The 24696-nt window shown below is 39.8% G+C and overlaps 1 protein-coding gene and 1 long non-coding RNA gene across 3 annotated transcripts in view; both read left to right on the top strand.

Annotated features, from left to right (window-relative positions):
* Positions 1 to 19488, top strand: part of LOC120877865 — a 22292-nt gene extending 2804 nt beyond the window's left edge. The window contains exons 2-3 of the long non-coding RNA XR_005724415.1: positions 11074 to 11078; positions 19036 to 19488. This is a non-coding gene — a long non-coding RNA (uncharacterized LOC120877865). The remainder of the gene's footprint in view (positions 1 to 11073; positions 11079 to 19035) is intronic.
* CDK6 (cyclin dependent kinase 6) overlaps positions 1 to 24696 on the top strand; it is a 258621-nt gene that overhangs the window by 8136 nt on the left and 225789 nt on the right. The window lies entirely within an intron of this gene.

Genomic DNA, 24696 nt, shown 5'->3' with positions numbered 1-24696 from the left:
CCCAGCCCACCCCTTCAGGGCATCACAGAGCACTCGGCTGAGCACCCTGTGCCGTGTAGGTGCTAGCTGCCTGTGTTGCACGATAGAATGATACGTGTCAGTGCTACTCTGTCAGCACACTGCCCCCTCGCCTTACCTCGCTGTGCCCACGAGTCCATTCTCTACGTCTGCCCCTCTGTTCTGCCCTGCAAATAGGCTCATCAGTACCCTTTTTCTTGATTCCATATATATGCGTTAATATATGATATTTGTTTTTCTCTTTCTGACTTAGTTCACTCTGTAAACAGACTTTAGGCTCATCCACCTGAGTGCAACCAACTCAAAATTCGTTCCTTTTTATGGCTGAGTAATACTCCATTGTATGTATGTATCACAAAATAAAGGCAGCTTAAAGCACGTGGCAGGAATCTGTGTGTGTGTGCGCGCGCACGCAGCAGTAGCCTGGAAGCCCATTTGGGATGGAATCATTATTAAACAGTTAGTTGTTTCCCTAAATTTGGACAGCTACTTTCTTTGTCATTCAAGTAGCCATTTTAATTACTGAGTCCTATTTAACCTTCCTAAAGGATTTTAGTTCAGTAGAATTAGAATCACAGTACAAGAGCTTTTTTCATTGAAAAGGGTTTTAGGTTTAACTTGATTCAACCCTCTTTGACCTGTGTAGGAATTGTTGTGTAAATGCATTAAAAAATTGCCAGATTTTTAATCAGTTACTTTATTCCTCAGTTACATGAGTTATAGATACAAACTGAGAATAACTAAGGCTCAAAAACAGGTTTATATCTAGTGTTAACAGAACAGGCTGACTGATGGGCATTGCATATCAGAAAACATTCCTTTGAATGAGAAAAGTATTTTCAGTTGAATGATTTTCTGTTTGCTGACTTGAAGACAAAGGTGGGCTGTATCTTTTATATCCATAAATAACAGGGTCTGTACTGTTAGTTGCCCAAGTTTCCTGCATGAAGTAGAGTAAATTAAATTATACGCCCCTCACATGAGAACTTTTCCTTGTTTTAGAGTTGCATGTGACATTAGTAGGGCTTCCTTGCTGGCTAGTGGTAAAGAATCTGCCTGCAGTGAGAGAGATGCAGGAGACACTGGTTCGACTGCTGGGTCGGGAAGATCCCCTGGAGGAGGGCATGGCAACCCACTCCAGTACTCTTGCCTGGGAATCGCATGGACAGAGGAGCCTGGAGGGCCACAGTCCATGGGGTTGCAAAGAGACGGATACCACCGAAGTGACTGAGCAAGCACGAAGGCACACATAGTTAAGTATCTCAAGTTAAATGCGGGCAGATTATTGGTTTGACTGTATCTGTACGCCAAGCTATTTAGTAAGAACATTCAAATACTTACTGATATTTAAAATTTTCCCTGTGACTGTCTATTTTTTTAATCTTTAGTCCTAGCTTCAACTCTGATAGGATTTTCTTGCGTTCTCTGTGTACGTTCGGTGCTTGCATCCTGCAGTAATATTGACTAGTCCGTTTCCTCTCCCTGGGCTCCTTGCCGCCACCGCTGTGTTTAATGGGAGCTGGTCTCAGAGTATGCTCTCCTCCCTGTACCACCTGCCTGTACTTGTTGAAATGCTATGTATGCATCCTCCAGGACCAAGCTCTAGTGCCACTTTTTTTGGGCAGGGGGTAGACCGTCCTCTTTATTGTTTGTAGTATTGCTGTTGGGTTGTGCTACAAACAAAGGAATTCTGATTAAGTCCAATTTCACACATTTCTTATCCTAAAAGAAAAAATCAGTGCACAGTGTTCATAATTGCATATGTTGAATTAGCAAAGTTATCTGTGACAGGAGTGAATTTCCATTTTGAGCAAACACTGATGAAAATCAGTTTCTTCACTTAAAATTTTACACATCGGAGGGTTGGGAGAATTTCCCACAGTCCAGATTCTGTCTTCATGTGTTTCAGACCCTGTTTCTCCTCCGTTAGTCATGTGCTTCCGGACTTTTGTGTGTCCTTAATACCTTCATTTGGATAAAATTTCTGCTTCCTTTGAACCTTAACAACTTCAGCCTTCCCTTGTGGTACTTGGTATATGTCTGTCTGCCCTGTATATTATTATGCTTATTATATAAAGTATAATATCAATCTCCCCTCCTCCCACTGTTTCTGATCCTTTTAACTTTCCACACCTGCAGTGGTGAGCTCCTTGAGGCAGAAAGTGTGTCTTGGGTCACGTCCATTTACATTCTACATCCAGTGGAAATAAAATGAATAAATAAACGAATGAAATAATGAAAAGGGAGTCTAGGTATTAAGTAAGGGATCATGTGGGTTATTTCATCATATGAATGTTAATACAAAGGAGTGTCGAATAAAGAGGGAAAATGGATCTGTATATTGGGTTATACTTATTTGGTTTCCCAGGAATAATAAATATTGAAAAGAGGAATTTTCATTTTTTTTTCACTCCAGCATATATAGTTTATAGTCAAGTGAGTTTTAAAATTTAAGCACTTCCCATGGTTAATCGTTAATTTACGTACTATAGAGAAGACATTAGCATCAGGAAATGTGCACACATTCAGTAAAAGTTGAAACTAATTTGCACGTTTTTAAATATAAGAATGTAAGTTACTCTGAATACATTTTAATCAATTGCTTGAATTCTTTTACTTTTCTTTTTACCACTAATGTGACTTTCTGTGCTGGAAGAACTCTCCGGAGGAATGGAATTAATTGAAATCTTTCTGTGTGCGAAGTCATTCAGTTGTGTCTGACTCTTTGCAACCCTGTGGTAGCCCGCCAGGCTCCTCTGTCCCTGGGATTCTCCAGGCAAAAATCCTGGAGTGGGCTGCCATTTCCTCCTCCAGGGGATCTTCCCGACCCAGGGATCAAACCCTTGTCTCTTAAGTCTCCTGTACTGGCAGGCAGGTTCTTTACCACTGAGCTACCGGGGAATCGCCTTTCCCCAATATCCTGTTCTTTAATGGGTTTATTGTGGGCAGGTCTGAGGACACAGCACCCCCAAGAACACGTTCTCAGAACTTTTGGAAGCGCGATATCTTTTTTAGTTCACTGTTCAATTTAACTCAAGGAGGAATTGAATTATTTGTTCTTTCTCTTTTCATTTCAAAATCTCAAACAGAATGATTCCTTTTTGTGTCACACACTGGAATTTCTGCTTTTTTTTTTTTTCCAAACCTCTTCTTTCGGCATGACCACCTTAGGACATTTTAAATTTCGTTCCATATACTCTGTGTTTAAGTCATTAAGATCTTTCAGGGACACTAATCTCTAATGAAGTCTCTTTTTTATTTTGCTTCCTTTGATTGTTAAGTAATCTCATAAATTTCTGTGTTAGGTATTCCTAATGATTACTGTAAAATATGTACTTTTCCTAATGTTTTCTTTTTAGAAGGTAAGGTATGAATGTGTAAAGTTGGAAACATTAACGCTTAGCCCTATTCAGCAACAGAACAAGAAAAACAAAATATGTCTTTGCATTTTAAATGTTAGGCTATTGGCTCTGACCAATACATTTTAAAACTTTTTGGTGGAAACCAGGAAACTAGCTGAGTGGTTTCAAGTTGAGAGTTTTAGATGATGTCGTCTACATTCCAACCATGTAGAATCACTTAAAGGAGCTATTAAATAGCCTTGGATAAAAATGGGATGTTTTCTTGTTGAGCCATAAGAAACCCAGAGACAAGATTTAGAGATTGGGCTGGAAAGGACTCCTGTTGCTGATCGAGACTGAAGTGTATTTAAGTTATGGAAGTCCCCTTAAAGAACAGGGACAGCATCCCTCCTTTGAAATAACAGACCTCTTACGTATTAAGATGAAAACAAAAGTTGCGACATCCTGCTAGTTGTTATAAATTCCTTTAAGCCCATGAGATTTAATCAGTAGTAATTTCTCTAACCAAGAGCTCATTAGGCTAGAGCTTAGGATTGATGATGCCTCTTGGGTCCTCAACTAAACCAGTTAGTTTTGCAAAGAGCAAAAGGTTGACTTAAGAGGGTAGAGTTGGTCTCTAGGAGAACTATACAAAAGCATGGTTGATTCGGTGGTTCTCATTCCTGATGCGAGAAAAATAGGACTTTTGAGATGAGTCAAGAGTAGCATCTTTGTTTATGAAAAATGATATAACTTTTTCCCACTTTAGTTGATAAAGTTGAGAGGTGAAACCACCATTAGACCAATAGATAATGGTTAAGAGATACCTTATGAACTGAAAGGACCACAGAGTCATTAAAAGGAGGGAAGAATATGCCAGAAAGTGAGCTAAGTTGAGGTAGAAGTGAGAGATACTATGTGGTGAAGATGTAAAATAGTGACAGAATCTGGCAATGCTTACGTAAATCTGAATTTTCTTAGAGTTCAAGCTTTGAAACCTAGTGAAGCCTACAGTTCTGGCACGTTTAGAAAGACCACAGCCAGTGTTCGTTGAATAAGTAAACTCAGGCTATCATTCTTTTTAATTCCATAATGATAAAATGGCATAGTTGTCTGATGCCTTTTTAGCCATATTTGCATTGTCCATTGTGCCTAGCGTGCAAATGTCTTGAAGTAATGCATGAATTAATACAGAATGTATGCTTCGCACCAGAACATAAGCTCTGTGAAGACATGAATTTTTGCCCCTTTTGTTCACTGCTTTTATCCCCAGTGTCTAGAACAGTGTCTGGCACATAAATACCTGTTGAGTGACTTACCAAAGAGCTAAGCAGTGAGCAAAGATTACTCTTTTACAGGAGTTTTTATGACAGTAAAAATGTAAATTAACACCAAATTCAGCAGCTGCGTTATTTTTCTATTCACTCATTAGTATTCCATTTAAAACTCTTAAGATTATATAGTCTAATAATTATATTAGTAAATTGGATTATGACTAGTTATTGAATAATTTAATAATTAGCAAGTAGACTGGACACTAAGATATATTCCCTCTAAACTAATTTTTCCACTGATATTTTCATTCAATTATGAACATAAGTTTACTTAAACAGTATTAACTGATATTTTAAATGGTCGTATGATTTGTGGCAAAGTTGATTTAGATAGTTTGGTGGGAATTCTAGGATATGGTTTCAGATTCTCTAGGTCATGAGATTTTATGGAAAGGATTGACAGTCAGTTTCCTGAAGAGTCTGACGTGAGCTGTAAAGTCGTGGTGTAAGCCCCTAGAGCTGTCCTTACCACAGGCCGGTCTCACCGTGAACCTTGGCCCAGTACCGCTGTTTGGTATTGCTGCCACTCCAAACACCTTTCTTCTCTGCTTAGATCAGGTGACTGTGATCACCCAAGGGATCTGACATTACTTAGTTGTGACTAATAGTAATGATGAAAAGAAAAGGAGAAAAAAGCGGAAGAGGAAGGAGAAGGGGAGGAATAGAATGGTGTGGAATAGACTAGAATAGAGTGAAAATGTGCGGTGGTCCCAGCCTGCTGTCAGATACATTGCGAGGAGTTGTAACTGAAGTAGAATACCAAGGGGGTTATTTGTGGTTTTTAATTTAAAGTAATTATGTTTTCTATTGGGGGCTTCCCTGCTGGCTCAGACGGTAAAGCGTCTGCTGCAATACAGGAGACCCGGGTTTGATTCCTGGGAGGGGAAGGTCCCCTGGAGAAGGAAATGGCAATCCATTCCAGCACTCTTGCCTGGAAAATCCGAAGGACAGAGAAACCTGATAGGCTACAGTCCATGGGATCGTAAAGAGTCAGACACGACAGCGACTTAAGAAGTTGTTCTGATTAATATGGCTGTGTAGTCAGTTACCCCAGAATTTAGGGGCTGGAGACAACCTTTTTCTTAGGTGCAAGGATTGGGTGGCTGGGAAACGGTGCAGTGAGAGTAGGATCTCCTCTCTGTGATGTCTGAGTCTTCACCTTGAGCTGACACAGCTGCCAGGGATTTGATTCATTTTGAGATGATGTCTTGATTCAGAAGTCTGGTGTTCATTCAGGCTGGTTGATATATGCTAAGACCTGAGCAGGGGGGCCTGTGGACCAAAGCACGTACGCCTTGATTCTCCCTGTGTCCTGAGCCTCCTCTCAGCATCAAGGCTGCCGAGTAACTGGACTCCTGTGGCCCTGCATGGGCCCACAAGCCAGTCAGTGTCCTTAGGAACAGGTGGGGGTACTTCTGCCACATTCTGTTGGTTATAAGTGAGTTCAAAGCCCCACAGATTCAGGGGAGGGCCCATCTACCATCTCTTACTAGAAAATATTAAAGAGTTTGTGCCTCCTCCCTTAATAATCATGACATACAAGCTTGGTCATTAATATAGCAGTGCAGTGAAGTGAATTCGCTCAGTCGTGCCCGACTCTTTGCGATCCCATGGACAGTAGCCTGCACCAAGCTCCTCCGTCCATGGGATTTTCAAGGCAAGAGTACTGAAGTGGGTTGCCATTTCCTTCTCCAAGGAATCTTCCCAACCCAGGGATTGAACCCAGGTCTCTCGCATTGTAGACAGACGCTTTACCGTCTGAGCCACCGGGGAGGTCCTAATATAGCAGACTATATGATAAAAAAGCAAGGCTCCTGTCCCAACTATCCCTGTACCCAGTACCCAGATACAACTTCTTTTAATTCTGTTTTTGGTGCTTCTGGTTGTTCCTCTGTGAATCTAGACAATATACTATGCTCTCTCTTGATATCTAAACTTCAGATAATAACTATTAACTTCCTATTCTGAAAGATGAAGATTTAGCTAGTCAGAACTACTCCTTGTTAATCTCCTTCCTCTTTGGTTCGATAGGGACATTTTTACTTTTTATGATGATTTAAAATAATATCTTTAAGCATAACTTTTTTTGTTCCTTCTCTTTTGACTCTCTTGAGTAGTCTACATTTAGTAAGAGAGGAATTCTTTATTTCCCTAACCTTTCCTCTACCTTTGTACTCCCGTTAATGTCACAACTTCCATCAGCTACTTTGCTAAAGTTGTTAAACATTTGCGTTCTGTTTTGCAACCTCAGGTATACGTCCAATGTTAAAACACCGTGAGGCTGAGAGAGTCCTTCTTTCTTAAATACAGACTTCTGGATTCTCTTTTCTTATCCTGCATCACTTTTAAAAAATTACACCTATTTTAGGGTACTGTTTTTTCACTTTCTTGTTCTGCTTTGTTTTTCCTGGAGTTTATGATTGCCTTTTTATTTTTCTTACACTATTTGCCTTTATCACAGCCAGAACGTTTTCTTTTCAAACACTTCATCATATCATCTATTTATATTGAATGACCCGATTTCCTGAAGTTTCTCGGAAGTTTTGGTTTACTGAGAATTGGTTATTTACTTGGATTGATGAACTGTTCTCTTCCTGGGACTTTTTCACTGCTCCTCTGACTTGGAGCTACTCTTTCCTGCATCCTGACTCTTCCTCTTCAGTGGTTCACACCCTCCTTTTGCTAGTGTAGGTTTGTGAGAAACTTCCCTAAGAAATTGTGTATGGGAGATAAACTTTTCTGAATCCTCACCTGTTTGAAAGCATCTTTATTGTCTCTTGCAATTGATTAAGACTTGATTGTAGAAATCTAGGATGAAGAATTTTTGCCACAAAACATTGCTTTCTCTGTATTCAGTGTTACTAATAAAAAGTCATCTACTGATATGATTTTCTAATTAGTTTTTAGTGACTTTTCTTTGCTCTGAAAGCTGCTAGGATGTGTTCTTCAGAAATATGTGAAGAAATATGTGGGTGTGGTACTTTTTTAAGTTGAATTTGCTGGGCATTCCTTGAGATCTTTCTGTGCATATTTATTTGTTTTTAAAAGTTACTTTTTCCTATTTGTTCTGTTCTTTCTTCATGAATTCCTCTTGTTCGTCAGATATTCAGTCTTTCAATTGGGACTTCTAAGTCTCTTAAGGTTCAGTTTTCCACATTGGCCTCTATGTTTCTTACCTTCTTTTCCTCTACTTTCTAATTATTTTATTTCCTTTGGGCTTGTTTTGCTTTATTCTAAAGAAATCTGTGCTATTTTCTAAACATCTATTGAATTCACTCTTTTTGCAGTTATATTTTTTACCTCAAACCATCTTTTTTGTTGTTGTTCTTTGCTTTTTTTTTTTCAATAAACATTTTACTCTGGTTTTGTAGTTGTATTATGTCTGTGAATTGCTCTAAATTTCTCCATATTATCTCTGTTTTAGTCAGTATTTTGTTGCTAACTTTTTTGTTTTCCCTGTTGCTGGAATCCTGAAATGCTGAGTAGTGTTTGGATGGGTTTCCCTGGTGGTTCAGACGGTAAAGAATTCACCTGCATTGCAGGAGTCGTGGGTTCAGTCTCTGGATCGGGAAGATCCCCTGGAGGAGGGCATGGCAACCCATTCCAGTATTCTTGCCTGGAGAATCCCATGGACAGAGGAGCCTGGCGGGCTACAGTCCATGGGGTGGCAAAGAGTTGGACACAACTCAGCGACTTTCACTTCACTTCAGTATTTGGATATTATTTTGCTTTTTTTCTTTTTTTAAATCAAGTTTATTGAGATATAATTTACATACAGGAAAAGACATCCATTTTGAGTATGTTTTTAAATGAAGTCTGACAAGTTTATAGTCTCATATAAACTACCATCACAGTTAAGATCTAAGACATTTCCATTACTCCAGAAGTTCCCTTAGGCCCCTTTGCAGTCAGACTCCTTCCTCTACTTGAACCCCTGGCAACCCTAATCTTCTTGTCATTATAGATTTTATTTGTCCTTTCTAGAGTTTCATGCGAGGTAACAAGCAGTATTGTGTGTTTTGATATCTGACTTGTACAGGTATTTTTGAGGTTCATTTATGTTGACTGTATTAGTACATTCTTTCTCATGAATTTGCCATAATTTGCATTATTTATTCATCCATTCACCTATTGATGGTTATTTGTGTTGCTTCCAGTTTGAGGTTATTATGAATAGTGCTGCTATGAACATTCGTGTATAGGTCTTTGTGTTGATATGACACATGCTTTCATTTCATTTGAGTAAATATCTAGAGGGCCTCCCTCATAGCTTAGTCGGTAAAGAATCTGCTGCAATGCAAGACACCCAGGTTCGATTTCTAGGTCTAGAAAAATCCCCTGGAGAAGGAAATGGCAACCCACTGCAGTATTCTTGCCTGGAGAATCCCATGAACAGAGGAGCCTGGCAGGCTACAGTTCAGGTGGTTGCAAGAGTCGGACACAACTTAGTGACTAAAACCAAATTTCTAGAAGTGGTTTGCTGACTTGTATGGCACATGTATTCAGTTCAGTTCAGTTCAGTCGATCAGTCGTGTCCGACTCTTTGCGACCCCATGAATCGCACGCAGCACGCCAGGCCTCCCTGTCCATCACCATCTCCCGGAGTTCACTCAGACTCAGGTCCATCGAGTCCGCGATGCCATCCAGCCATCTGTCGTCCCCTTCTCCTCCTGCCCCCAAACCCTCCCAGCATCAGAGTCTTTTCCAATGAGTCAACTCTTCGCATGAGGTGGCCAAAGTACTGGAGCTTCAGCTTTAGCATCATTCCTTCCAAAGAACACCCAGGGCTGATCTCCTTCAGAATGGACTGGTTGGATCTCCTTGCAGTCCAAGGGACTCTCAAGAGTCTTCTCCAACACCACACTTCAAAAGCATCAATTCTTCGGCGCTCAGCTTTCTTCACACTCCAACTCTCACATCCATACATGACTACTGGAAAAACCATAGCCTTGACTAGACGGACCTTAGTCAGCAAAGTAATGTCTCTGCTTTTGAATATGCTATCTAGGTTGGTCATAACTTTTCTTCTAAGGAGTAAGCAGTCTTTTAATTTCATGGCTGCAATAAATATGTTTAATTTTCAAAGAAACTACCAAACTTTCCCAAACTGGTTGTACCATTTTGTATTCCCACCGGCAGTGTATAAAGGTTCCACTTGATTTGCTTTCTACTCAACATTTGGTATTGTCAATCCTTTTAATGTTAACCATTCTATGTTAAGTGTGAACTGATACCACATTGTGGTTTTAATTTGCATTTACCTGATGACTAATATTCTTGACCGTCTTTTCATTTGCTTATTGGTCATTCTCTTACCTTCTTTGGGAAAGTCTCTATTCAAATATTTTGACCATTAAAAAACTGGATTATCCAATTGTATTGTGAGGGTTTTTTGTGTATTGTAGAACACTCTTTTGTCAGAGGTGTGTGTTGCAAATATTTTCTCCAGGTCTTTGGCTTGCCTTTTCATTTTCTTAATAATGTCTGTTAAAGAGGACATTTTAATTTTTCCAAAGCTTATAATTTTTTTCTTTGATGGATTTTGTTTTTTTTTTTTTAGTATCCTATTTTTGCTTACCCCAAAGGCACAGATTTTTTCATATTTTCTTCTAGAATTTTATAGTTATTGCTTTTATGTCAAGTCTGTGGTACATTCAGGTTAAATCTGTGTGTGGCTTGAGGGAAAAGTCAAGTTTCATTTTTTTTCTTGTATGGATATCCATCTGTTCTAGCACCATTTGTTAAAAAAGACCATGCCTTCTTCATTTTGAATTACCTTGGCACTTTCATCACAAATGAATTGACCATGTAAATTTAGGTCTATTTGTGGACTCTCTGCTCTGTTCCATTGATTTATATATTTATACTTTTGCCAGCGCCATGATGTTTTGATTACTGTAGTCTTATAGTAAGTCCTGAAATCAGGTAGTGTAAGTTTCCCAACTATTTTCTTCTTCTTTTTGAAAGTTGCTTTTGCGATTTTGTCTCCTGAAATTTTGCTAAGAATTTTTGCATCTATGTTCATGAAGGATATTGTTATCTAATTTTCTATTTTGAATAATATCTCAGGTTTTGGTTTGGAGGTAATCCTGTTATCATATAGTGAATTTTATGAGTGTTTCTAGCTCTTCTGAAAGATTTCATGTCACATTAGTATTATTTGCTTACATAGTTAACAGAATTTACCAATGAAGTCATCTGAACCAAGGATTTTCCTCATGGGAAGGTTTTTAACTTCAGATTTTATTTCCTTAGTGGATATGGAGCCATATAGGTTGAATCACTTTGTAACTTGTTTTTCAAGGAATTGTATGTTTCATCTAGCCTTTGGGGTTTACTGGCATAGATTCTTTTATTTTCCTTATCTTTTTAATGTCTAGAATCTGTAGTGACGTCTTCCTCTTTCATTTCTGATGTGAGTAATTTGTATGTTCTCTCTATTTTTCTTGATAATACGGGTAAATTTTTGTTAACTCTATTGATGATAAACCAGTTTTTGGCTTCATTAATTTTCTGTATAATTTGTCTATTGTCTATTCCACTGATACTTACTTTTAGTTTTATTTCCTTTTCCTACTTACTTTGAGTTTACTTTGTTCTTATTTTTTAGCTTCTTGAAATAGTAGCTTTGTTAATTGTTTTTACAATTTTCTTCTCTTCTAATATAAGCATTTATGTTGTTTTATTTGCTTCCCACAAATATTGACATATTGTGATTCTATTTTTGTGTGATACAAAATATTTTAGCCCTGTTTTGATGATGAATTTTTGACTTGTGGGTTATTTAGATTTGTGTTTTTAAGTTTGCAGATATATACAGAATTTTTCAAATGCCTTTCTGTCTAATTAAATTCTGTTGTGATCAGAGAACAATGCTATATTATTTTATCCTTTTTAAATGTATTAAGACATGTATTGGTCCATAAAGTATATCTTGATGGTTGTTCCATCTGACTCTTTAAAAAATATTTCCCATTTTCCTCTCATGTGTTCATGTTTTCCTTTAAGTCTTTAAGGACTTTTATAATAGTTGCTCTTTGTCTGCTATTCCATAATCTGTGTTATTTCTGGGTCTATTCCTATTGACTGATTTTTCTCCTATATGTATGCATGTCTGATACTTTTTTATTGGATGCCAAACATTGTGAATGTTTCATTGTTGACTGCTTGATTTTGTTCCATTCTTTTAAAGAATGCTGAACTTTTGTTCTGAGGGGCAGTAAGTTACTTGAAATTGAGTTTGATCCTTCCAAGGCTTACTTTTAGTTTTTGGAAAATGTAGTCCATGGGGTTGCAAAGAGCTGGACACAATTTAGCAACAACAACAACAAAATGCGGAGGGGAGCTACTCTGCTTTAGACTTTATTTGAGGGCTAGGTAAGGCCCATTCTCAAGGCAGCATTGCCCTTTTGTGGTCTCTGCTCTTTTGGTTAGTGGGAGCTAGAAAGATTTCTTGCTTTGTGTGAGCTCTAGGAATCATTCAGTTTACAACTTCCTGGTAATTGTTCTTCCTCAGAAGCAGTTTTTCGCTTGGCCTCAGGCAGTTGCACATGTGCAGATTTAGGCTAGAACGCTGTAGATTCCATGTAGATTTCTGAAGCTCTTTTTCTGGGTAGTTTTTTCTTCAGTTCTCTGTCTCACGAATTTTAGTCACTTTAGCTGCCTTGTCTTCTCAGCTCTTTCAACCTGCTCAACTCAGATGATGGACTTCATGGGATGTTTCTCTTGCCTGTGCCCATGGTCTGGAAGTTGCCTCCAGGCATAAAGGCAGGGTGGTCCAGGGCACCTCATTTGTCCCTGGGATCACAGTCCTGTGCTTCCTGTACTCCAGTATCTGAAAACAGTTGTTTCATATGTTTGTCCAGTTCCTCGTTGTTTGTGTCAGATGAATAAGTCAGCCCTTTTGCTTTCTTATAGCCCTAAATACTTATTAGTTTTTTTTTTTTAATTGGGTAGCTAGTATGGCTGTTTATTACAGCATTCCCTAATTTGGAGGACAGTGTAATTAATCATCTGGAAAGGAGTGATAAATGTAGAAAGAACATCATCTTTTTCTTCCATTACCTGTCTCATCTGGCTATCTAAATTCATCATCATTCTAGATTTTCATACCATATTCCTCCCTAAAGCCAACAGCCAGTATAAAGCCCATATCATGCAATAACTAGTTTGATGTTATATTGATTTTAACGAACTGGTTTTTCTTATGAGAAACAAACTGACAGAAATAAAACTCAAGACGAATTAATTTCTTTGCAGGAATTTCCCATGTCTTGATGATTTAAAAGAGTCTATTTTGCATTTAAATGAATCATTATGAGCTTGACTGAAGCTTGTTGGATACTCCAGATTACTCACTGTAGTGTGTTTTCTGATGGAGGCAGGAAGTGAAAAAGCAAGGTCTATGAGATTTTTGTGTCTGTGAAGTCGTTTAATGTTTCTCATTGAGGCTTTGGTCACTAGGGTAAATGACTCAAGGTATCTATTGCTGCTTAGCAGTTCTTAAGGGGGAATTTCCCCCACCATGTTTCTCCCCTCCCCAAAATAATTAATTATATACTGGAAGTTTCAGTAAGTTGTTCGCAGTTTGTGAAGTCAGCATATTTCTGGAAGCTCACTGTGAATGTAATTCTTCGCTGTACTCATGCTTTTGTTTCTCCATCCTTGCAGCCAGCACTGTACTATAAGGACACAATTCTATCGCTATTTTTTTTCCCCCTCTCTCATTTGATGTGGTAGTTTGCATACAGCTGCAGAGTAGACAGTTACCTTTGAAAGGAACATTTGGCCGCTCTAATTTGATTAAAGAAAACCACCTCAATCATTTCTAGACTGAGAACGTTTTCATTTTAACTTGGCAGTCAGAGTTGGGAATGTACTCAGTGCGCTTAGATATGTGGGGAGCCTCGTCAGGGAACAAAACCGACTGCTCAAATGAAGAAAACGCTGGTGCAATTTTTTTTTTTTCTCTCTCTCTCCTTAAGGCAAGCAGTGTTATATAGGATTGCTTCTCTTCTCTCCCAAATTTTCTACAACCATGGTTTTCACCTCCATCTCCTCTTCACGGTTATTTACTTTGGAATTCCAGTAAACTAATTCTGGCAGAGATAAATTACTACCCTAACACGATCCAAAGGACTTTTAAATGCTTAAAAATTGCTTCGTTTTTATATGGAAATAAAACCCCAAATCATAAATGACTGTGAATGGCATATGGTTTTTTGGCCACTGTTGGGAATGGCCAAAGAAGTGTTTAGACCATGGATACAACTGAGAGTCTAAACAACAGCAAAAATGCAGACCAAGGTTTGGAATTTAGCTGTGGCTTTCATGGAAGAAAATTACTCCCCGTCAGAAGCCTGCAGCTCCAGCCCTAGGCAGTTATCTCACACGTGCGTCCTTCGATTCTGAGATAGAAGATCTGATCACCTGGCTAGTGTGACAGTTGAAAATATATTCTGCAGATTGTGGGTTGGTATCAACTTCATAGATGTTATTGAAAATGCTCGAGCAGGGGCTTAATGTCTGTCAGGTAAACCATGAACAAATTCATGAACCACAGCTCAGTAATGTATGGTCTTTCAGGGAAAGATACTATGTGGGCATATTAAATTCAAAAGTTAGAGTGTGAAATTTTAAATATAAGTTTCGGAGTACACATGGGCCCTTGGAGACACAATTACATTATTGTTTGTTAAACAGTTCATGTCTTGAAGTTACTATTAATAGCTGATAGGATATCTGTGGGTTTGATCCCTGGGTCAGGAAGATCCCCTGGAGAAGGAAGTGGCAAACCCACTCCAGTATTCTTGCCTGGAGAATTCCATGGACTGAGAAGCCTGCTGGGACACAGTCCATAGCGTCGTAAGAGTCGGACCCAACTGAGCAACTGCACCACCACCACAATGATATTTGCCTGGGGCTTGCTGTCTGCAGGAAAATTAGGCAGACCTGAGAGATTCCTGCAAGAAATCATTCTAAGAGAGACACACATAATAGTGCATCGAGTTCAGTCTCCTATTTCCTGAACAAAGTCACTCTCCTTAAGAAAAACAGAACATTGCAAATGGTTGAGTGGATGTATTAATACTAAGGACTGTCCAATAAGTGTCTCACAAAGAGGCATGACTGAGCGACTGAACAACAACAAATGTTTGCTGTTGGATAGCTCTGTGTTGGCATCGTGCGGTCTTCTCCATCTTCTGCCATTTTCAAGTGCTTGTGTCATTTCTGCCTTTAATATCAAGACTTGTAGTCACCCTCCCTAGTCTTGTTCTTCCTTTGAGAGTCAAGGGCCAAGAAGCAGCGCAGTCTTCCTGTTCTGTTTTTACATGCAGTAGGGAGAGTGTAAATTTCCCTTTAGTCACGTCTACATCATCAAAGCATATGGAGATAGTAAAGGGACTGAAAAGATGACTGCCCAGAGGCCACTGCTAAACCGGGGTTTGGGGGCTCAAGGATTTTGGTGGAAACAGCTTTGTAAATGTAGTTGAACCCCACCCTGGCTAGCTCACAAAGCTTATTTGTTCCAATATAGCCTAGCTGCTTCTATCCATGTGACCTTCAGGCAAGAATACTGGAGTGGGTTGCCATTTCCTCCTCTAGGGGCTCTTCCTGACCCAAGGATCAAAGCCCAGTATCCTCTGTCTTCTGCATCGCAGGCAGATTCTTTACCCACTCAGCCATCGAGGAAGCCTGAATAATATCCTACAGTGCAGCCAAATATTGCAAAAAGTAATGCTTGCTTGAGAAATAAAATACTGATGACTGAGGAAAAGTTGGTTTAATATGAATAAAGTATTTGGAGACTTCCAGAGATTCCGGAGGAAACTGGTTAATATCAACTTTAATATCAACTTCAGATTTTCTCTCTTCTCAATAGAGTATTGTTGTAATATTTCTCATATATAATTGCCTTTTTTAAAGTATAATTGCCTTTTTAAAAGTATACTTCTGCATTACCCAGTACTATGTACAGAACATTGCCCAGAAACTGGGCAGTTGGCCATCTCAGGTTTATCTACTATGGATTCTAACTTTGGGGTGACAGCTATTGAAATGCAATGAAATTATTGAATGTTTCCGATAAGAGCCGTATAGAAACTAGCCTGAGACCAAGGTCTTGTCTTGTTTTGATTTGTGTTTGAATAGGTAAGGAATGTGTCCTTCCTTTTAGTATGGCAGTTGTCTACTTCTTAAGCGCTGTTAGATTTATTCTTACAGTGACAGAGGGTGGGGGAGGATTGTTAGTCCGATTGTGCAGGTAAAGAAACAGACCCCGAACTTCTGCAGGGTCTGTTCAAGGTCCCCTTGAGTCCAGGTGTGACGCCCCCTTAGGGTTTTTGTGTAGTGCTACAAAGCGTTTTAGTCGCTCAGTCATGTCCTACTCTTCCCGACCCCGTGGACTGTAGCCCACCAGGCCGCTCTGTCCATGGGATTCTCTAGGCAAGAGTACTGGAGTGGGTTGCCATGCCCGCCTCCAGGGGATCTTCCTGACCCAGGGATCGGACCTGCATCTCTTGCATCTCCTGTGTTGGCAAGAGGGTTGTTTGCCACAGAGCCACCAAGTATTTTAGTCATGCAAAAATCATTTGGACATAGGACTCTTTTTGGCTAAGGCCTCTTTGGGAAATGAAGCAGACATATACTGCATGCTGACAGAGGCTGGACTGAATTTGGGGGAGAAAATTATCTTTTGACCAGAAACGAGAGGTATAATTGCTTAATTATGACAGGTATTAAATGCTGTATATATAACATATCCATGTTTTTAGATTAACAACTTTTTCTTCAACTAATTGTTTTAATCACGTGTGTGGAGGCAAGTGGCCGTGGAATTGTTCAGTAGTGCTGTTTGTTATGGTTCACGCTGCTCCACTTGATGGCAGTCAGTTTTCCATCCCTGAGGCCGGTGGGCAAAGGAAGGAAGAGCTGGAGGTCAAAGGAAGTCGGCTCACCTCTGAATCTGGCACCAGAAGTGCTGACGAGGTGTCACTCAGGCTCGAGATGACTCAGCACTTCCTGGTTGCTCTCTGCAGCCTCGCTGCGGCTAATAATATCAAATGACCTTGGTCCCAGCTGAGGGTTTCAGGGAACCTTTGGTTTCCTCACTGTCAAAACTTTGAAATAAAAAAATCATGCCTTCCTTTCTGTTTTTACTGAATTCAGGGTATTAGGTGTGAGCCCGTAGTCTCTGCACTGGTTTGCATGCGTTTTTATTCTGGATTGGAAGTAGCTTTGGCCCTGAGCTGTAAATAAATATATCCTTACTTCTCAAGCGAAGGCAGCCATGTTATCATTCATTTGGTCTTTGTATTACTTGTGTTCAGTCCAGTAACTGGGGCAGGAATGGAAGGAAGTGAGTTCAAACTACAGTTGCAGTGTATTTGTTAAGTTGGATCTTAGGAAAGGTTTAGTGACCCAGGAGGCCAAGAGAGGGAGGGAAATCATAGATCTGTTCCTTGGCACCTCATCAGTTTCTGAATAGCCCACAACAGACCCACTATGTGAGCAAAAAGGAATTGTCTTTATTAATTAGTTTTATACTTAGAGCTAAGCAAAATTGTTACACTCTAAAGTCATTCTTGGGCTTCCCAGGTGTCTCAATGGTAAAGAATCCACCCACCCATGCAGGAGACGTGGATTTGATTCTTGGGTTGGGAAAATCCCTTGGAGAAGGGCATGGCAACCCACTCCACTGTTCTTACCTGGGAAATCCCATGGACAGAGGAGCCTGCCAGGCTTCAGTCCATGGGGTTGCAGCCTCCGACACTACTAAGCACACATGGACACATGCAAAGTTATTAATATCAAGACATCTGAAGATGAACTATTTCAGAAAACCTTAAAAATTTAGAAGACATTTTCTACCTCTTTTCCTGAGGTGTTACACTAGTTAATAGGACCTGGTTGAGAGTTTATCCTTGTTAACAACCAGCTGGTTTAAAATTTTATGAAAAAGATTGTAAGCTATTTTTATTATTTATAATAGAGTTTATAAACAAAGTTCTCTGAAACTTGTTTTTGAGACAATATTAAAGTGTTTTTTAGGCGAAGTAATACCTGTATCACAGCAAGAAAAATGTTGTATTTAAGACACAAATATTTATTCTTTCTTTATGTATTCTTCATGTATTTTTCTTTATGTATTTCCATAAAAGTTTCTTTATGTATTTCCATCTTTACAGAGGCTTCTAAATAGCAAGAATTTCTAGCCCTTTAACTGCTTCCAAATAAGCAAAAGTGAAAACTCCGACAGAAAACACAGCCCTGACCTTTTTGCACATGTAATCCAAACGAAAAGTTAGCTTTGAAGTGGTGTCTTGTTACATAATCATACTGAAAATATGCAGTAATATGTGTCCCTTTGAATATCTTTCATCCAGAAACATACTTTTGTTTTCTTGACTATCCTACCCGCTGAAAATGAGTTGTGTTCTGGTTGTTCATCTAACTGCCAGCCTCAAGGTACTTGAGAAACAAATGAAGAGCTTCGTTTCAAAGCATGAGATTTTCAGAAAGTTTCAGGCCACTGGAAAATTGAAAGTGGAATTTCACTCTGATGATGATTAAAATAAAAAGTAAATAATAGAAGAAGAGAAACAGAATTGACAAACCCAGTTTTTGCCAGTCAGAACATCTGTCCAGTCAATTGTAAGTTTAACTTACACAACATTTACTTTTTAGAAGAAGGTGCTTAATGTGACTCATTTGTTTGAGACATGTCTAAGCATTTCTACCAAACTATTTGGCCAACTCAACTTTAGGGTATACAGTGTTAGAAAGCATCGCAAATCATTACAGAGACTATGGGAATAATGACCAGTACAGGCAGAAGCAAAGGAAACCCCGTCTTTTCTGGTGCATTCTCTGAGATGGTGCTCTAGAACTCAGAGAACGGGTGACATATACTTAAGACTCCACGTTTCTGGTCCTGCCCACCACAGTACAGAAACTCACATTTTGATTTCTTCTGCATTTTCTCATCTTTTGCTGATTCAGTGAGTGTTTTGCCTATTGAGCTATAGTGGGAAATTCTACATGATTACCACCGACAATGAAAAATACCTTCTGAGATTTCTAATTTCTTAAACTGTTTTTCTCAACTTTCAGAAGGGAGTCTTTTTGTTAACTTGCATAATTAATTGAGGAATCAAGTGCTCCAGTTCATAAGAAAGCTTAGTGAATAGAAGGTTATCATCTCTTCTGAGCACTGTCTCATTTTCCAAGAGTTAGAATATGACAAACTACATTGAACAGTAAAACTAATAATTTAATACTTTGTCGATATTTGAGGAAATATTTCAAGATTTAACCTTTATTGTAATCTTTATGAGCCACAGTTATGATGAACACTGACTTTACCTACTGTTAGAAAATTATAGTTAATAAAATGTTTACTTGGTTATACAGTTTGGCTATTCACAACAGGCAAGAAAAGGGCTTGTATCATGTCTGTTGAAGAAAGAGTTATTATGGTATTGTGCTTTGATTAGATAATAAAATTTTACTCTTTAAACTTGTAGATTATGGAGGGAAACGTTGAGATGTTGAGGTAGTAATAGTGAGAGGCATGCAGGAAGTTTAGATGGAGAATAAAATAATGAAAAATGTAGAGGAAGAAGAAAATTCTGAGTGTGTGAATAAATAAAATAGAAAAGAACCCCCAAATTTAAAAGAGATCAAATTAAGGAAATTCTATCCTGAAGTTCTGAAAGGTCAAAATAAGTACGGCAAAAAAACTGATTCTGAGTGGGTGTCTCTAGACTAGACAGAAGAAATGAAGTTAAAGGGGGAAAATAAAGAAAAAACACACCTAGAAATACAAAGGAGTCATAGAGAATTAAAATGAGTTTGGCTCCAAAATGAATAAAAGCTACAGTTTCAACATGCTTAATCTTACATTGTTGACCTCTTGCCCAAAACCTAAACAAACATACATTTCTTTCTTCTTTTCATCTTATGTCTCTTGTGGGAAACAGAAGGTACATTCATCCAGCTTTTGGTCTTAAGGTAGAAAAATAGGAATAAAAGAGTTGTTATACTTGACATGCAAACAAGGTTTTGGTCTGTCCCATATATTGTAAAGTTCCTGTTGGTTTTTCTCATTGACATTATGATACCCGGTATGCTATGCCCATTATCTGGTTCCAGAGAAACTCTTGCCTGGTGGTGTTAAAATATGAACTGACTCCTTTAAACATATATGCTAGATAAGTGGTAATCAATTTAGGACATTGGGTTCTTTTCTCACTCACAGCCCCACCCCTCCCTTCCCTGTCTTCTTTTTCATATGGATAAATGCGCATATCCATTTCCATTTCATTGCATGTGTTTATGAAGATGCTAATAAAGTGGTAAGCAGTGGCAAAAATAGAGGAACGGTGATGGAACAGAAATCATTAAAGAAAAGGAGAGGGGAGTCACTTCACAGTCTTCAATTATTTACTTTTTGAAAAAGACATTTTAAACAGTCCTCAATACATTCTCAAATACATTGCTAAACTTGGGAGAATTTGAAACATACTTTTGTGAATATTCTATTAGGGGGAAAATCCCCGTCTAGTCTTACTTAATGTTGAGGATTAGAATCATCTATAGACAGAATGTTTCAATGTTTCAGTCATACTTTTTTTGAGAAGATAGGTTTTTTTTTTTTTTTACTTTTTTCCCCCTCAGTGGTCAAATATACATAACATAAAATTTACCATTTTAAGCATTTTCAAGTCTATAATTCAGTGTCATTAAGTACATCCATACTGTTGTGTAGTCATCACCACTATCCATCTCCAAAACATTTTTTGTCATCCTATGCTGAAACTCTGTAGTAATTAAAATGCTAACCCGCCATTCCCCTCTCCCTCCCAAGAAGAAAGATTTTTAAATGACATTTTATGGCCAGGAGATGGGAACCTGTAGCGGCTTAGTATTAGGGTTGGGAGGAATAGAGACCCCCTAAAGGCAGCTTAAGAAGGAGGGGCTTTATCAAAGGGAACAGGGCCCTCGTGAATCTCCTCACACATGTGGTCTCCTGGAATGGGTTCTGGATTCCGGAGTCCCCAAGGAGTGCCCATGGTTCGCCTTGCACGCGGGGGTGATCGCCTCTGCCTTCGGCCCTCTCTGGTTCCAGTGTGTCTCCATGCTCGGGGCTCCCTCACACTCCACTGCCATGAGCCATCGTGGTCTTCTCAGCACTGGAGCCGAACGAGGGTGACGCCGTGGAGTCCAGAGAATCTTCAGATCTGGTGTGGGGACTGAAAGCCCCAGCCTAGGAAAGACTGGATGTTGGTCTCAGTTTCATACGGTTAAGAAAATGGGCTGACATTTGATCCTTTGTTGTTCTAGCTAAGGTCTGAGTCTTTAAGAAGCAGAATCCCATCTTTGTCATGAAAACACAGCTTAAGGATAATTCTTATATCATTTTGAAGTTTGACGAAGCATTTCCAAAAACCATCTGTGTGTCACTAAGCAGATTTGAAGTTGTATGCAAAGACTCAACAGTAAGTGTTCCGGCATAAAAACTTGGGGACATTTGAGCTGTAGCAGGCCCTGAGAACCCTGAAGGAGTTGCATGGATGAGCATGACCTGTTCTGGCCGCAGAGGTGTCTCCCACTCACCCGTTTGGGTGGGAAAATCATGCTCCTCGGATGGAAAAGTGGGAACGTCGTTACAGATGATGGATTTTAAACCACTGAGCAGAAGTGCTGCTTGGCTTCATGGTTTTAAAAGACACCTTATGAATAACTAACTCACTAGCTTTTGCCTTTATCAACCAGCTTTCGGAGCAGCCACGTTTTGACCCCACATGACTTAGCCTGGGGGACCGGTGACCCGGTGGTGGTGGTGTCGGTGGAGGAGCAGGCTGCATTATTCAGTTTTCAGCCCATCCCACAGTGAGCTGTGCCTCTCCTCGTGTGTCTCCCTTGAGGGCCCAGGTCCACTGGGACTCCCAGCATCCCTGTTCCTCACGTCTTAGTGCTTGTCACAGTGATTGCATGTCATGTTTTATGGTTTTCGTTCCAGTGCCTCCATTTAGAAAATGTCATTATTTCATATGAGGTGATTCAATAAAATAATCAGTGGAGAACTCCTAAGATTAATTAGGGTGGGTGATATTGAAGTCTGTGAAAATGATAGACACAGCGATAGGTTGAGACCTCGTTGTTATCTGAGTCGTTCGGACTTGAACCTTGAAGATTCATGTCTTTTCTGATTGACACAATCTGGTGTCATCCAAGGCCAGTAGGTTTCCCCTTCAGAATGCCCCCAGTGCTGACTTCCCCCTCTTCATTGTCATGGTTACTATTCCAGGGCTCTATCAATACAGAGCCATATAACTTTGTTCCCCTGCCTTCTATGTTAACCATCTTCTAGTTCACACCATGCCCTCTTCCACTGAAGCTTCATGCCCAAAATGACCTTGAATGCCTACCGCAGATTTTATCTTTTGGAGCCCACTATAGCCTGGACCTGTCTTACATGTTCACGTTCCACTGTCCTCTAAATGAACTCTTGCTTATGTGGCTCTCAGGCAGAGCCTGCTGGCTTCTTCCAGCAAGCCTTGCTCATGTGGCTCCCTTGTCTGGCTTGCCTTTCTTCTAATTTGTTTGATATGCACACATCTTCAAAGGTTGAGCTAGATCTCATCAACTCCATGACGGCCTTTCTGGAGACTTGAGTGCTCCCATTGACCATGTTGGCCCTAAGCAGTTTCTTTCACCTGCTTAGCTCTGTGTTCTGTCTGGTCCTGCAGTGCCCGTGGCTGCTTCACACCTGCATGTTCCCTTTCCTCAACTGTAATGAAAGCTCTTTGTGAAAAGTGTCCACGACTTTCATCTTTTTTCGTTGTTGTTCAGTCACTCAGTCCAACTCTCTGCAACCCCATGGACTGAAGTATGCCAGGCTTCCCTGTCCATCACTATTCCCTAGAGCTTGCTCAAACTCATGTCCATCGATTTGGTGATGCCATCCAACCATCTCATTCTCTGTCATCCCCTTCTCCTCCTGCCTTCAATCTTTCCCAGCATCAGGGTCTTTTCCAGTGAGTCCACTCTTTGCATCAGGTAGCCAAAGTATAGGAGCTTTAGCTTCAGCATCAGTCCTTCCAATGAATATTCAGGGTTGATTTCCTTTAGGATTGACTGGTTTGATCTCTTTGCTGTCCAAGGGACTCTGAAAAGTCTTCTCCAGCACCACAGTTTAAAAGCATCAATTCTTGCACTCAGCCTTCTTTATGGTCCAGCTCTCACACCCATATATGACTACTGGAAAAATCATGGCTTTGACCGGACAGGCCTTTGTTGGCAAAGTGATGTCTCTGATTTTTAATACATTGTCTAGGTCTGTCATAGCTTTTCTTCCAGTGAACAAGCATCTTTTAATTTTGTGGCTGCAGTCACCATCCACAGTGATTTTGGAGACCAAGAAAAGAAAATCTGTCACTGGATCTCTCTTTGGTGGTTAACATAATGCTGGTCATACTGCAGGTGCTTAATAAATGCTTGCTTGGTTGATTGTGTGAGATATTCTCTTTAAAAATTACATCAAAATAAGGTGCACAAAACCAGTAACAATTTTTTTATATAAGAACACTTGAAAAGATTAACTGCTACCAGTCATCCTGGGATTACATGGGAAGGGTGTGTTTCAGAAATTTTATTAGAACATAATGCAGTGTGGACTCTCCTCCCTCAATATTAGCAGTTCTCACCTGAGGGTGGCTTTACCCCCAGGGGAATTTGGCAGATGTCTTTTTGGTTGACAAATGGAGGGATCGTGTTGCAGTCTAGTGGGCAGGCAGTCTTGCCTGGTGGCTCAGCAGTGAAGAATCTGCCTGCTCTACAGGAGACATGGGTTTGGTCCCTGAGTCAGAAAGATCCCCTAGAGAAGAAGTGGCAACCCACTCTAGTACTCTTGCCTGGAGAATCCCGTTGACAGTGGAGCCTGGTGGGCTACAGTCCGTGGGTTAGCAAAAGAGTCAGACATAACTGAGCGACTACACAGCAAAACACCTAGTGGTTAGAGGCTAGGGATGTGATGAAACATTTTCCCATGCACAAGACAGTCCCCCAGAGCAGACAGTTAGGTGGCCTCAAATGTGAATAGTGGCAGGGACCGAAACCCCAGTCTGCAGCATGGTGTGGACACCACAATTGACATTTTTTTATCACCTAAAGGAATGAGAATGTTCAAACACTGATGCCATTTTATGTGGAGGGAGTGATCATATGCTGTAAATTCCTAAATGGTGGAAACTGCAGCTATGTACATAGACCAGAATGACAGAGAGTTGATAGCTGCTTGTGTAATAAAAGGGCACTTTATGTCTTAGGCCGTGCCTTTGAGGGGAGAGGACAGTATGTAGAGAGAATTCTCTTAAAGCTGAGTCCACATGTCTCACAGTTTTAGAGAATGACAGGCATTTGCTATCCCAGAAGGATATGTTAGAATATTTGGTCACATTTTTAATAAGGTGCAATTCCTTTGAAATGATTGATAGTTGTTGTGTTAGAAGATTGAAGCTTACATCCTTCCACCTTTCCAAATATTTTGAAAGCTTCCTTGAAGAACCCTTGATAATTTTTAATGGTTGTCCTCCCGAAAATGAGTTTGGGAGGCCCATTTTTGCTGCATGCAGGGGCAGAATGGTGCAATGGAGAGACCAGGCAGTTCTCAGAAAGGTCCTGGATAGGACATCTTAGTTATTCTCGAGCTCAGTTTCCTTATTTCAAAAAGAAGGACTAAGACTAAGGACTAATTTTTTTCAAAAGGAAGGACTGAGATTTGATGACCTCTAACTTTAGATGCTTTTGAACTGTGGTCTTTTGAACTGTGGTGTTGGAGAAGACTCTTGAGAGTCCCTTGGACTGCAAGGAGATCCAACCAGTCCATTCTAAAGGAGATCAGCCCTGGGTGTTCTTTGGAAGGAATGATGCTAAAGCTGAAACTCCAGTAGTTTGGCCACCTCATGCAAAGAGTTGACTCATTGGAAAAGACTCTGATG

Source organism: Oryx dammah, unplaced genomic scaffold (genome assembly GCF_014754425.2).
Source record: "Oryx dammah isolate SB20612 unplaced genomic scaffold, SCBI_Odam_1.1 HiC_scaffold_18, whole genome shotgun sequence".
Classification (NCBI taxonomy): Eukaryota; Metazoa; Chordata; class Mammalia; order Artiodactyla; family Bovidae; genus Oryx; species Oryx dammah.
This window is presented reverse-complemented; position numbering and strand designations above follow the sequence as displayed.